Here is a 12,974-nt window from a genome sequence, read left to right on the forward strand (position 1 = left end):
AATATAGGCAAATAATCTCCAAAGTACATAATCTGAATGTATAGAAAAACTAAAAATTAACTCTAAGGATGATACTGAATAAGTATTATTCCTCATAAACTATTTTCGTCTTTTATTAGTCAAACAAAATCAAGGTTAAACATGGGCTTAACTGACTGCTTGTAAACATCTAAATTATTTTTAAAAGCTGAACAATACAATTTTAGAATCACAGAACTTTATGTTATTTGATTGATTATAAATTACATTACCTGTAGAGATGGCGTATTTTAAGCCTTAGATTAAATAACATTTTAAAACAGTCCATTTTTAATGATGAAAAAACCCCAACAAGCAAATGAAAAGTACATAAAACTTATGATTTAAAAAAAAAAAACCCAACCAGCAAATGAAAACTACACAAAACTCATGACTTCTACGTTGCTTGCAGGATTGATTCTACGTTGCTTGCAGGATTCAAAAATCAAAGAAAATAAAGTTTCCCTGACCGGGAATCGAACCCGGGCCGCGGCGGTGAGAGCGCCGAATCCTAGCCACTAGACCACCAGGGAACTTATTTGGTAGCTGTCTCTAAACATACTTGCTGCCTTAAAAATCTGTATTTCGTTCCTCTAACCAGTAGGAGGTAGAGTATTGCGTCTAAGCCACACCTACTTTGTTCTTGCTCTGAGTCTATTTCCTGAAATTGAAGCAAATTCTCGGCGCCTTCCGCCGAGCTCCCCGATGGCCCCTTAAGGAAAACACCTATACCCTCCAAATCTAATCCTCTTCCGACTGCCATGCTGGAAAAGACATCCTGGAAATTCTCATTCTTTTACGTAACATGGAAATCTCTTTACCAAGACAAGTGTTGTCTGGACGCGTACTGTCCAGAGCCTTGTAATTTGCTTTATTATTTTATTAACCATTTTAGCCTCTCTTTCAAATCTAATTTCTGTCCCTCTCCGTCTTTCTTCGTTCTCTGTCACGCGGTTGTTGAGTCCCTCTAAACATTTTACTAAATCTGACGATAGACTGCCACCGGCTGAGAGCGTTTCTCGGTGAAGAGCCGGAGCGACCCCGCACTGTCCTGGGTGCAGAGCGCGTGCTCTACAAATGTGGGTGATGAAGGGCCACATAGCCTCATAGCACGCGGTTCTATTTTATTTATTTGGTGTAGGCAGGCTAACGAGGCTGGGAGAGCTGTGGGTGGTATGCCTAGTGAAGGATCAGGACGTCTGCCCAAGGTTCCAAGCAAATCCTTCAAACCCGCTGTGTTTATTATCCTACTTTCCAAACTGTTATTATCTGGGCAATTGCTTCACTTCTCCGCATTATATACTAGACACGGCCAGGAAATGATGCAATTACCAAAGGAATCAAGACACCTTACAGCAGAGTCTTAATTCCGAAACTCTCATAAAGTAAATGCAGAGGGCAGTAAGACATAACTCAGCTTTGAAAGTGCCAGCCGTTACATTGAAGAAATCTAACCCAAGAGACTTCGCTCCGCTGCAAGATGGAAGGAGGCTTAAGTAAGACATAAATTTGTAATGAACTTGCTCACAACATCCGGCGCCACTGTGAGTTGCAGTCATCATCCATTACCACAAAATTAGGTGAGCCTGTGCTTGAATCTCGTTTCTTTTTTTTTTTTTTCAGCAAATCAGAGATGAAGTTTAAATCATTGATATACTTTATCTGAAAATATGGAATAATATGAGAACAGGAAGATTTAAGGGGGTTATTAAGATAATAAGATAGAAAAATCATCAGAAGAAATTTCTACACTTCATTGTATTTTAAGTGGGACACTTCTTTCCTATCCCAAGGAATCTTAGATCAAGTTCAGTAGGTGGAGCTCTTACCTCTTAATTAAGGGGTTGCTAGACCTTAGCATTAGAGTATCTGGTTTTGAATAAAAAGATTAAGCAGATATTAGTTTAAATTTTTATAGGTTTAGTCACAATATTTTACGCAAAGTACAAAAGGGTATGGTGAAAGCCACCCTCCTACTCCTTTCTTCTTCCTAGAAGTAATCAGTGTTACCAGCTTCTTCTATATCTCCCAGAAATGATCTATGCACACACAACACGTATCTAGTTCATTTTCCTCCAACTTTTTGGTTTTGAAACATCAAACCAACAGAAAGTTACAACTGTAGTACAATGAACACACATATACCCTTCATCTAGATCAGTGCCTTCCAGTTTACAGCTCCAGCAACTTGTGGCTATTAGGCACTAAAATGTAGCCAGTATGAATAGATATTCTGTAAGTGTTGGATCCACACTGCGCGTTTAAGCACTAGTATTTAGAAAAAGAAATGTAAAATATTGCGTTAATACTTTTTACTTTAATTACGTTTTTAAATGAGAATAATTGGATATATTGGGTTAAATAAAATATTTAAATTAATTTTGCTTTCTTTTTACTTTTTTAATGTAGCTACTAGGATATTTAAAATTATACATGTGCTTACATTATATTTCTGTCTTACAGTACTGTTCTAGATTCATCAATTATTAATATTTTCCATATTTGCTTTCTCTATTTTTTTCAGAACCATTTGAGGTTAGCTGCAGACAGCATGATACTTTATCATACATACGAAACACTTTATTATGCATCTACTAAGAGCAATCAATCTAATTATCATCTCAGGAAATTTAATTCCACGTTGTCATTTATTATATGGTCAATAATCAAATTTTCTAGTTGTCCTAATAATCTCGTTTATAGTTTTTCTTTTAATCTAGGATATACTCTTGGATTATACCTTGCATTTAGTTGTCACATGTCCGTAGTCTCCTTCCTTTAATCTGGAACAGTTTCCCCTAACTTTTTTCTTTTACATCATTGACCTTTTTGAATAGTGGAGTACAATAGTTTCAGAAAGTTCGCCAATTTAAATATTTCTTTTGGCGGGACAACTATCCTAAGTGATGTGTCTTTCTCAGTGCATTATATCAGAATGCACATAATTCCAGTGTATCACATTACCTGTAATGGGTAAGTGTGGTAGGCAGAACCATGTCCGCTTCACCCCACAACCCCAGAGATGTCACTGTCCTAATTCCCAGAACATGTTGACATGTCACCTTACATGGCAAAAGGAACTTTGCAAATGTGATTAAGATTTTGAGATGGAGGAGATTATCCTAGATTACCTGGATGGGCCCCAAATCATCACAAACATTCTTATGAGTGAAAGAGCAGGGCAGAGGCGTCAGGTCAGAGTGATGTGATGTGCAAAAGACTCATTTGGCCATTGCTGCCTTTGAAAAGGGAGGAAGGAGAACCACAAGCCAAGGAATGCAGGCAATTCCTTTTCTCCCATAGGCTTCCAGACAGAAAGCAGCTCTGCCAATATCTTGATTTTAGCTCAATGAGACTTATGTTGTGCTTCTGAACTACAGAACTGTAAGATAATAAATTTGCGTAGCTTTAAGTCCCTAATTTAGTGGCAATTTTTATGGTAGCAACAGGAAACTAGTACAGTAAGTACGGTCACTTGATTAAGGTGTCTGCCATATTTCTCCGTCATAAAGCTACCTTTTATAATTGTAATTAATTGGCAAATGTTGGAAAAAGCAAATATCAATGGTGGAAGTGATACTTTGAGACTGTAGACCAATCTGTTCCTCAGCAAACTTTTAGCCAATGGGTTTAGCATCCACTGATGATCCTTGTCTGAATCAATTATTGCTACAGTGATGGCAAAATGGTGATATTTTAATTTTATCATTCTTCTGAAAAGAACTTTCCTTCCTCTCCTCCCTCTTTTTATTCTTTATTTAATTTTTACATATCAGCCCGGACTCATATTCTTTTTTCTGTTTTAGTGAGTTTTTATTCAATGTGTTATATTCTGTTGCTGTCATTATTCATTTAAAACCTAAATTGTCCCAAATTCAGCCAGGAGTCCATTCAAGCTGGCTCCTGTGTTCTTTTGGAATGTCCCTATACATTTTTGAGCACCTCTTTACTTTCAAGCACAACATGACCCAGATACAGCCTGTATTTTATAACAGGAAGAATTTACATCTTCGTGCGTATATCTATTTTTCTTTAATTTCCTTTTTAATTTTTTTTTACACAAAGAGTAGCATACTCTACATGGTTTTCTGTATTTTTTAATCAATATCTTTAGAGGGTGTTCATTATTTAAATGGAGTTTCCTCATTGTTTTTGACAACCGCAGGGTAGGTATTCCACTGTACAGATATCTTACTAAAGCAGTTCCATATCATTGGGCATTTAGATTGTTTACAACCTTCTACTGTTACCAAAGTACAGCCAAAAATAACCTTGGAACAACATAATTTAACATTTAGTTTTTATTAACCTGCCCACAAGTGATTCATCTTATAGAGTGCCAATTTCTGATTTGAAAATGCTAGAAGAAAAATCATGGTATCCAATTCATATTCAACTATCATTATAATTTATTTATAATTTTTCAATTTGATCTCAACCTGAGTCAGCTGTCCTTCTTTTGTTTATTAAGCTATTCATTCATTTGACAAACATTTATTGAATCTAATATATGTCAGGTACTATGTTGGACACCAAAGACACCATACTGAACAAAACAGGATCCCTGACCTTCAAACTTAGTCTGGTGGAGTTCAAGTAACCAAGCAATTATGGTATAATAAGAGAAATGTATCTTTATACTAAGTTTATTTAATAGATTAAAAATCCATCTTTTATCACGTATATATGGAATATAAAATGGAATAGCCACACTAGAAAATAGTTTGGCAGTTTCTTAAAAAACTAAATATGCACTTACCATATGACTCAGCAAATGTACTCTTGGGCATTTATCCCAGAAAAATGAAAACTTATGTTCACATAAAACCTGCAAATGAATGTTCATAACAGTAGCTTTATTCATAATAGCCCAAAACTGGAGACAACTGAAATGCCGTTCAATGGGTGAATGGTTAAGCAAACTGTGGTATATCGATATGCCTTGAAATATTATCTGAAAAGGGAAGGAACGATTGATACATGTAATAACTTGAATAGATCTCAAGGGAATTATAGTAAGTGGGGAAAAAAGTCAATCTAAAAGGTACCATTTGATTCAATTTATATAGCATTCTTGAAATTATAGAGAAGGGAGATCAGTGGTTGCCAGGAATAGGGATGTGGTGAAGAGGAAGATCAGTATGATTCTAAAGGAGTAGCTTACGGGAGCCTCATGGTGATAGCTCTGTATTTTATTGTGGTGGTGATACAAGATATGATAACATTGCATAGAAACACACACACACACACACACACACACCATGCATGAATGTATGTGAAACTGGTGAAACCTGGCTGGGCACGGTGGCTCACGCCTGTTATCCCAGCACTTTGGGAGGCCAAGGCGGGTCGATCACCTGAGGTCAGGAGTTCGAGACCAGCCTGGCCAACATGGTGAAACCCCATCTCTACTAAAAGTATAAAAACTAGCCGGGCGTGGTGGTGGGCACCTGTAATCGCAGTTACTCGGGAGGCTGAGGCAGGAGAATTGCTTGAACCCAGGAGATGGAGGCTGCAGTGAGCTGACACGGTGTCACTGTACTCCAGCCTTGGCACCAGAGTGAGACTCTGTCTCAAAAAAAAAAAAAAGAAAAAAAAAAAAACTGGTGAGATCTGAATAAGCTCTCAAGATTGTACCAATGTCAATTTCCTGGTTCTGATATTGTAATATAATTATGTAAGATATGCAACATGGGGAGAAAACTAGGAGGAAACACAGGACTTCCCTGTACATTTTTTGCAACTATTTATTAATCTGTAATTATTTCCCTATTAGTATATTCACTGTAAATTTATTGTACCCAATAATACAAACCACCACCACATAATGTCACTTTTTTAGGGATTCCTTTCAAAATTTTAAATTATATTTTAGCACCAGTGTTGTAGCAGCTTATTTGAATATGTTTTTCAGAAAGTGTAAAAACTATGTCACGACTTCTCAAGCTACTGAACAGACTATTTGTAGAAGAAATAAGACGACAGGAAATTGTTCAAAAGCAGATTTTTTTAATTAACTGTGAATAAAAGAAAAGGACAGATTTATTGGGCTAACTCTAAATAATCAGCCATAAGTATGAAATGACGACAGCTATATGGACAACAATCCATGTCTATATACAGCAATATTTCTTTCTCAGTGCACTCTGGTAGACTCCACAAAGGCCAAGGTGATTTCTACCTCCTCTTCAGATTTATAACAAGCCAAATGAAGCACTGAACATAGGTCTAGCCACAAAAGGACACCTTTACATTTTTCTCAGAACTCAAGATATTATCATAATTAACCAGTAGACAAATGACGCCAGTTTGTGAAAATGAGCCACCACCTTCAATACTATTAAATAATAAACTCTCTTCTGCCTCTTTAGTTGCAGGATGGCTACTCGTATACCTCCACACGTGATCATCAGTATTTGCCTCCTGTGTCTCAACCAGCCTGAGTCAAGTGTATGAAAAGAGGTGTTTCTCTCTGTGCTAGAGAAAGAAGGATAGGTTCACTAAAGAGTGAATTTTCTTGGTGCTAGTAGCCTAAGCTCATCACCTAATGCATAAAACTCGTCTCCCACACCTTTTGAGAGACCTTCTAAAGGCATTTCAATATTTTCAGTAGCTCCAAGGTCATTACTTAACCAGTTTTGAAACTACACTCAAAACTTAAAAATTTTGTTAAAGGGTAAGCAACTTCCAAATTCTCCTTCTAAGTGACTTCATCCTGTTATTTATGCATCACATATGTACATATCCATTCCTGTAATCAAGTAATTCTAAATTTGGGACAAAATATCATACATAATAATCATTATCTTTTTTTTTTTTTTTTTTTTTTTTTTGAGATGGGAGTCTGGCTCTGTCACCCAGGCTGGAGTACATAAGTATGATCTCAGCTCAGTGCAACCTCTGCCTCTGGGGTTCAAGTGATTCTCCTGCCTCAGCCTCCCCAGTAGGTGGGATACAGGCATGTGCCACCATGCCCAACTAATTTTTCTATTTTTAGTATTGGCAGGTTTCATCATGTTGCCCAGACTTGTCTCGAACTCCTGACCTCAAGTGATCCACCCACCTTGTCCTCCCTAAATGCTGGGATTACAGGTGTGAAAATAGGCCAGGTGCAGTGGCTCATGTCTGTAATCCCAGCACTTTGGGAGGCTGAGGCAGATGGATTGCTTGAGCCTAGGAGTTTGAGACCAGCCTGGGCAACATGGTGAAACTCCATCTCTACAAAAAATACAAAAATTAGCCGGGTGTGGTGGTGCATGCCTGTAGTCCCAGCTACTTGGGAGACTGAGGTGGGAAGATCACTGGAGCCGGGAGTTGGAGGTCGCACTCTAGCTTGGGTGACAGAATGAGACCCTGTCTTGAAAAAAAAAAAAAAAAGAACGGAAAAGAAAATACAGTGGCACTCTAGATCAGCCAGACACTCAGTAGTCTTTCATTTGGGCAATGTTAGAGCAGTATTTGTCAATATTTTTAGAATTCTAATTTCATAAGAAGTTACTAGTGTTGTGTTCAAAAACAGAAATACTAATCATGCTGCTTCATTACAAGAATTGTCTTTAGATAGATAGGTAAGAAAAATACCAAACACATTTGTAGGATTGCCACTGTTTGGCAATGTTTCTCTAAGCCCGCCTACCTTAGTCCTCTAGAAAATCACTTGGGAGAAATCCTGTTGCCTGAACCCAGAGATCCAGCTGCCTCCCACAGGTTCAGCAAAGCAAGCAAATGGCAGAGTGAGTGAAGTGATCCCTCTCTTCTTCCTTTAGGAAAGGAAGGGATCTCTGCTCTTCTTATCTACTCCAAAGTCTCATCGTAGAAAGGTTGTTTATTCCCGCAAAAGTTAAATGACAAACCCACCTAAATTATCCTACAATGGCCTCTACCCTTCAACAGAGAAAGGCCAGTTTTCATATTTAAAAGAGGCCCTCACAGCCATAAAATCAGTGTAGTATTACATTTTTTCATTAATTCGGCATTTACCAAGTAACTTCCGCTAGCCAAGAACAGTGAAAAGTGTTAGGGATGCCATTTTTAAAAAGAACAACTTTATCATAATAAAGTATATTATTCTAGTAATACCTTTGATTGATGGCCACATTCTAGACTTTAGTCTAAGAACCACTCGGGATTATCTCCTTTAATTCCTATATCCACCCAATAAAGTTGGTACTGTTGCCATTCTTTATAGATAAAGCATATCCTTTACGGATAAAGCAACTGAGGTTAAGTAGTTTACCCAAGGTCAGCACGTGGTGGAGCTGTAGTCTGAAGCCAGAGCCTGAATTCTTAAAGATTACCATGTTCTTAAGAAGTACACTTTCTACTGAGGTTTGATCTGTAGTACACTAAGATTTCCCAAATTATTTCATGTATTATATGTTATCTGCCAATTAAAATTTGACCTATTTAGGGCAGTACTGTTCAAAATGATTTTCTGCAATAATGAAAATATTCTAGTCTGTGCTGTCCAAAAGCACAGTCTAGCCATAATTTAAATTTAAACGGCTACAAGTAGCTAATGCATACAGTACTGGACAACACATATAAGGAATAGTTTCATGTCTTCTGATTTCTCTATAAAGCCAAGGCTTAGGTAAATCAGTTAATGGAAAGGAACGAGTGAAGAATCTTTAGGAAGAGTTTGTACTCCCTTAGCTGGGGAGCAGAATCTTTATTATATCAGGACTTTCCGTATAATAAAAATGTTATAAGAAGCATGTGATACAGCATGCAGTCCTAGAGGAGTTCATAAAGATAGATTCTTAAATTCCTTGCAGTATCTTTGGAAGACTGCCTTTTTTATTTTTTGAGATGGAGTCTCACTCTGTCACCAGGCTGGAGTGCAGTGGTATGATCTTGGCTCACTGCAACCTCTGCCTCCCGGTTTCTAGTGATTCTCCTGCCTCAGCCTCCCAAGTAGCTGAGACTACAGGTCCGCGCCACCACACCCAGCTATTTGTGTGTGTGTGTGTGTTTAGTAGAGACGGGCTTTCACCATGTTGGCCAGGATGGTCTCGATCTCTTGACCTTGTGATCTGCCCGCCTCGGCCTCCCAAAGTGCTGGGATTACAAGCGTGAGCCACCGTGCTTGTTGGCCAGAAGACTGAAGTTTTATAATTGATGGTCACAACTTTAAAAATACATGCTCAGTTATAGCTTTTTGTCTAATAAAAAAATCACTGCTTAATTTATTTACAAAACATGGAGTCCATAGAGAGAAAAACAACAGGGGCCTCTTGGTAGTAAAAGGATGAGAAACAGTGAAAACCTGTAAGTCAATGGACATTTCCTTCAGAAACTACATTCAAAACTTAAAAATTTTGTTAAAGAGTAAGCAACTGCCAAATTCTCCTCCTAAGTGACTTCATCCTGTTACTTATACATCAGTTACGTACATATACATTCCTATCATCAAGTAATTCTAAATTTGGGAAAATATCATAAATAATAATAGTTATCTTTTGAAAATAAACTGGGGCTCTAGATCAACCAGAGTGTCAGGAAGCAGCCAAGTCACGCCCCACTGGGTGCTTCCTGGACAAGCGCAGTGCAGCTCCCACAGGGCCTCACACCCAACCTTCAATTTGCTTAAAAGAACTATCTCAAAAAATATTAGCTATTTAGTCACAATTTGTCCTTGCCATGGAACATGTTTTTCTTTTGCCTGATTTTTAATAACCTTAGATTTCAAAATCATAAAAGCACTCATCAAAGAACTGTGAGAGCAGCTCAGCGTCTCTGGAGATCTCAAACCATGTTCCTTTGATACAATGCAATCAACTCTTTATATTTTAGGAACCTAATTTTCCCTTACTAAATGCTAAATAATTTACAAATAACACAATGGCTACGGACAAAAAATCCAACATCTTTACATCCAAATCCTAAAGATATAAACCTGACGTCTAAATTAATACGTGCTTAGTGCAAAATTGGACAATTATTCCACATTTGCAGTATAGTATAACATGACCACCAGCTACTGAAATGCCAAAGCCACCACTGTTAACGCTTTGCTCCGCCTTCCGGAGAGTTTATTACAGCTTAAGCAGCGTCAACAACCCAGAGGAGGCCGCTTTCTAGTTTATCTGTGTGGAAGGCCTGTGACACAGTTAACAGACTATTGCAGGCCCTTCCTTGGGATATTTTTCTGCGTATAAGAGTGAATGAACTCCACGGCCAGATCTTCCTAGTCATCTTGCAGTGCTGGTCATGGGACCGCAGAGGGAACAGCACACAACTGGGGATGGGGAGCTCACAGGCACGGGCCTCGCAGCTGATGCAAACCTTCCCCCTCCAAGGTTCTCTCGAGTATCTGCCAAGAGTCGGCTGGAGGGCCCAACTGCTATGTTCCTATTGCCGTAATGACTGCAATTTGGCAGCATCCAGAATGCTGTACCGGGAACGGGAGGGGGAGGAGATGGTGGGCCCCTCTGCTAAATGCAAAGCCGGAAGGGACAGAAGGATGAATTTATTGTGGCCATCGGTCCCGAGGTGGAAGGAAAGTCAAAGGGCTTTAAAGCTGGGGAGACGCTCTAACTCCTGCTCTGCTGTCAAAGCCTTACTTCCCAGGAAGAGTGGGGGCTAAGGCGGGCCAGCTCTAAGGGGATGCGGCCCGGGGTGAGGTAAGAGGACCCTCCTAGGTGCCACTGCCAGGCGGCGGTTCGCTGGGGCACCAAGGCGCCCGCACTCGGGAGGCGCCACAAAGGGCCGAGGCCTGCGGAGGCCGCGCGCGCAGCTCTCCGGGGCGGAGCCGCCGGGCTAGAGGCAGCGGGGGCTGCAGCAGCCGCGGGTAGCCGGAGTGCCCAGCCTCCCAGCTCGGAGGTCGCGGGGGGCGGGGAGGATGCCGCAATTGCAGCCCGAGCCGCGGAGCCCGGTCGCCGATCTCCCCGGCCCCCGCAACCGCGGTGGGGTGCAGCGCGCGCCACGGGCCGGGCGGAGCTAGAGGCGGGCGTCTGCACAGTGTCGCGCCACCCGCGGCTCCCCGCCTTCGGCCGGGCTCGGGAGCCCGTCGCTGCCGATGCCCTGACGGTGGGCGCAGCTGCGTGGCTGGCGAGGCGTCGCGCGTGGGGAGAGGCCTGAGACACCCCGACTGCGGCGGCTGCGCCCACGCGATTGGGGCGCGGGGCCCCGCGGGCGCGCGCCTTGGAGCTCCCGCCTCCTCCCCTTGCTCCTCCTCGGCGTACGGTCCTCCCCTGACCCCTCCTTCCACCCGCCGAGAGGATGCGCTCCCCGGCGCCCAGCAGCAGAGGCCACCGCTGCCAGAAATGCATGCGTCTGATCCCCTTCTTCCGGACCCCAGGAGCCGGCGCCCCCGCCCTGTAGGTAGGTGGTGAGGCGGGGCCCAGCCCTCGCCGCCGCCCGCTGCTGATGCTGCCGCCGAGAGGCCGCGGGCAGGGTCCAGGACCGGCCAAACTTGCCTCCCGCCGGGGGCTCGGTGGAGCGCTCGGAGGTGTGCTAATGGCGCTGGGCGCAGCCCCCTGTGAACCTGAAAACCTCTGCTTGAGCTCGGGAGGCCGAGCGGGGGCGAAGGAGAGCTTGACCCTTCCCCGCCAACCCCCTGGGGGCTGTGGGGGTGCGCGCCCCGCGGTGCGGGAGTGGGGAGGACAGGTTGGCATGGGGCTTATTTGGGGAAAAGACCGTTGGATTTTCAGCAGCTCAGGTGGAAATATGTCACTGTGTTTTTCCGGCTGGATTAGCAGATACGTTCTTCCCGTCTTTCTAGCCAAAACATGTAGACAGGCAAAGGGTTATATTAGCGGCATGTAGAAGTCGCTGTGGATTTTTGTGTATTTCAGAGCTAGTTGGTTGGTATATAAAACCGATGGTGCAAACCTTTACCGTCAACACGTTAGGGCCAGTTTAAAGAAGGTCCTTCTAGAAGTCAGATTATTCGGGAGATCGATGAGGCTGGGGGATATTGTTGTGCTGCGTATTTAGGAGCCTCTGCTTACGTGAAGGGATGTGTTTTAAGAGTGGCAACTTTGATACAGGTGTCGGGAGTTGAGATTCTGCCGGAAGGATGTACCGGGTCAGCCAGCAGAGGCAGCCTTGTGCCCAGCCTAACTTCCAACTCGGTGTTATGCTCTGTATTTCTTAGAAACTGGTTATCTGTGAATGATTTTCCCCTCTAGGTGTAAAGTTTATACGTTAGAGCTTTTGGCAAGATTCTCTCTTCCCAGGCTATCATTTTTTGTTTTATATTCAGGTATAAGGTTTAAAGTTTTGAAAAATGCATCACTGTAAGCTCCAATTTTATAGTCACTTAGGTATAGAAATTTGGAGAAGTGACTCAGTATAAGCTCAAAAAGGACAGAATCTTGAATCTTTCTTTTAAATCCTATAATCTTCTGCATCTTATGCAGAATAAGTGCTCATTAGTTATTTGTTGAATGAATGAACTGTGTTTCAAGCTTTCATCTAAAAACCACAATTTAGAATCACAGAATTGTTCTGTGGCTGGTGAAATTTAATTGGATTTCAAAAATTGCTTCTTCATATAAATAGGCAAACTCAGTTATTTTAACATTTATATTTCAATTCTGACATTTTTAGGACCATATGCTGTCTTTCTGTAATGTGTCATTAAGGTTATGAGGTAATTCTCCCCAACTCCTAAGTTCATTTCGTGTCTAAGCTTGCAAAATTTCCAGTCTCATTGGTAATCATGCCTACTTCAACTGTGCTCTCAAACACAATTTAAAAAGTAAAAGTCGTGTTTCAAAGAAAATTCTAAGTTACCCCAGAGGAAACAATGATTTGGTTAATAAGTGATGGTTAATAACTTGTTTTAGAGTTGAGTTTTTCTGGTTTGATCTAATTATCATGTCTTTTATTACAGGCAAAAGTAGAAATAAAACATTTAGAAGTGTCTGTGATTCTTAAATGATTCAAAATGTAAGATATAGATGCACAATTTAAACTGTTTTCTCCTAAGTATAGAAACACATCAGTTT

General features: G+C 41.2%; 1 protein-coding gene and 1 non-coding gene across 11 annotated transcripts in view; one reads left to right on the forward strand and one right to left on the reverse strand.

Annotated features, from left to right (window-relative positions):
- Positions 1 to 479: 479 nt before the first annotated feature.
- On the reverse strand, positions 480 to 551 carry TRNAE-CUC (transfer RNA glutamic acid (anticodon CUC)). Its single transcript has one exon. It is a non-coding gene; the product is annotated as a tRNA-Glu (tRNA).
- Positions 552 to 1,576: 1,025 nt separating this feature from the next.
- LOC105465552 (nuclear receptor coactivator 7) overlaps positions 1,577 to 12,974 on the forward strand; it is a 165,044-nt gene continuing 153,646 nt past the window's right edge. For 5 of the 10 annotated variants that reach the window (XM_071096406.1, XM_071096407.1, XM_011714014.2 and 2 more), the window contains exon 1: positions 11,039 to 11,343. The gene's annotated coding sequence lies outside the window, so the exon portion shown is untranslated. Of the gene's footprint in view, positions 1,599 to 10,622; positions 10,644 to 11,035; positions 11,344 to 12,974 lie in introns of those variants that run through there. The other 5 variants (XM_011714018.3, XM_011714017.3, XM_011714021.2 and 2 more) reach the window with 5 other exon arrangements.

The sequence above is a fragment of the Macaca nemestrina genome, chromosome 5 (assembly GCF_043159975.1).
Source record: "Macaca nemestrina isolate mMacNem1 chromosome 5, mMacNem.hap1, whole genome shotgun sequence".
Taxonomy (NCBI): domain Eukaryota; kingdom Metazoa; phylum Chordata; class Mammalia; order Primates; family Cercopithecidae; genus Macaca; species Macaca nemestrina.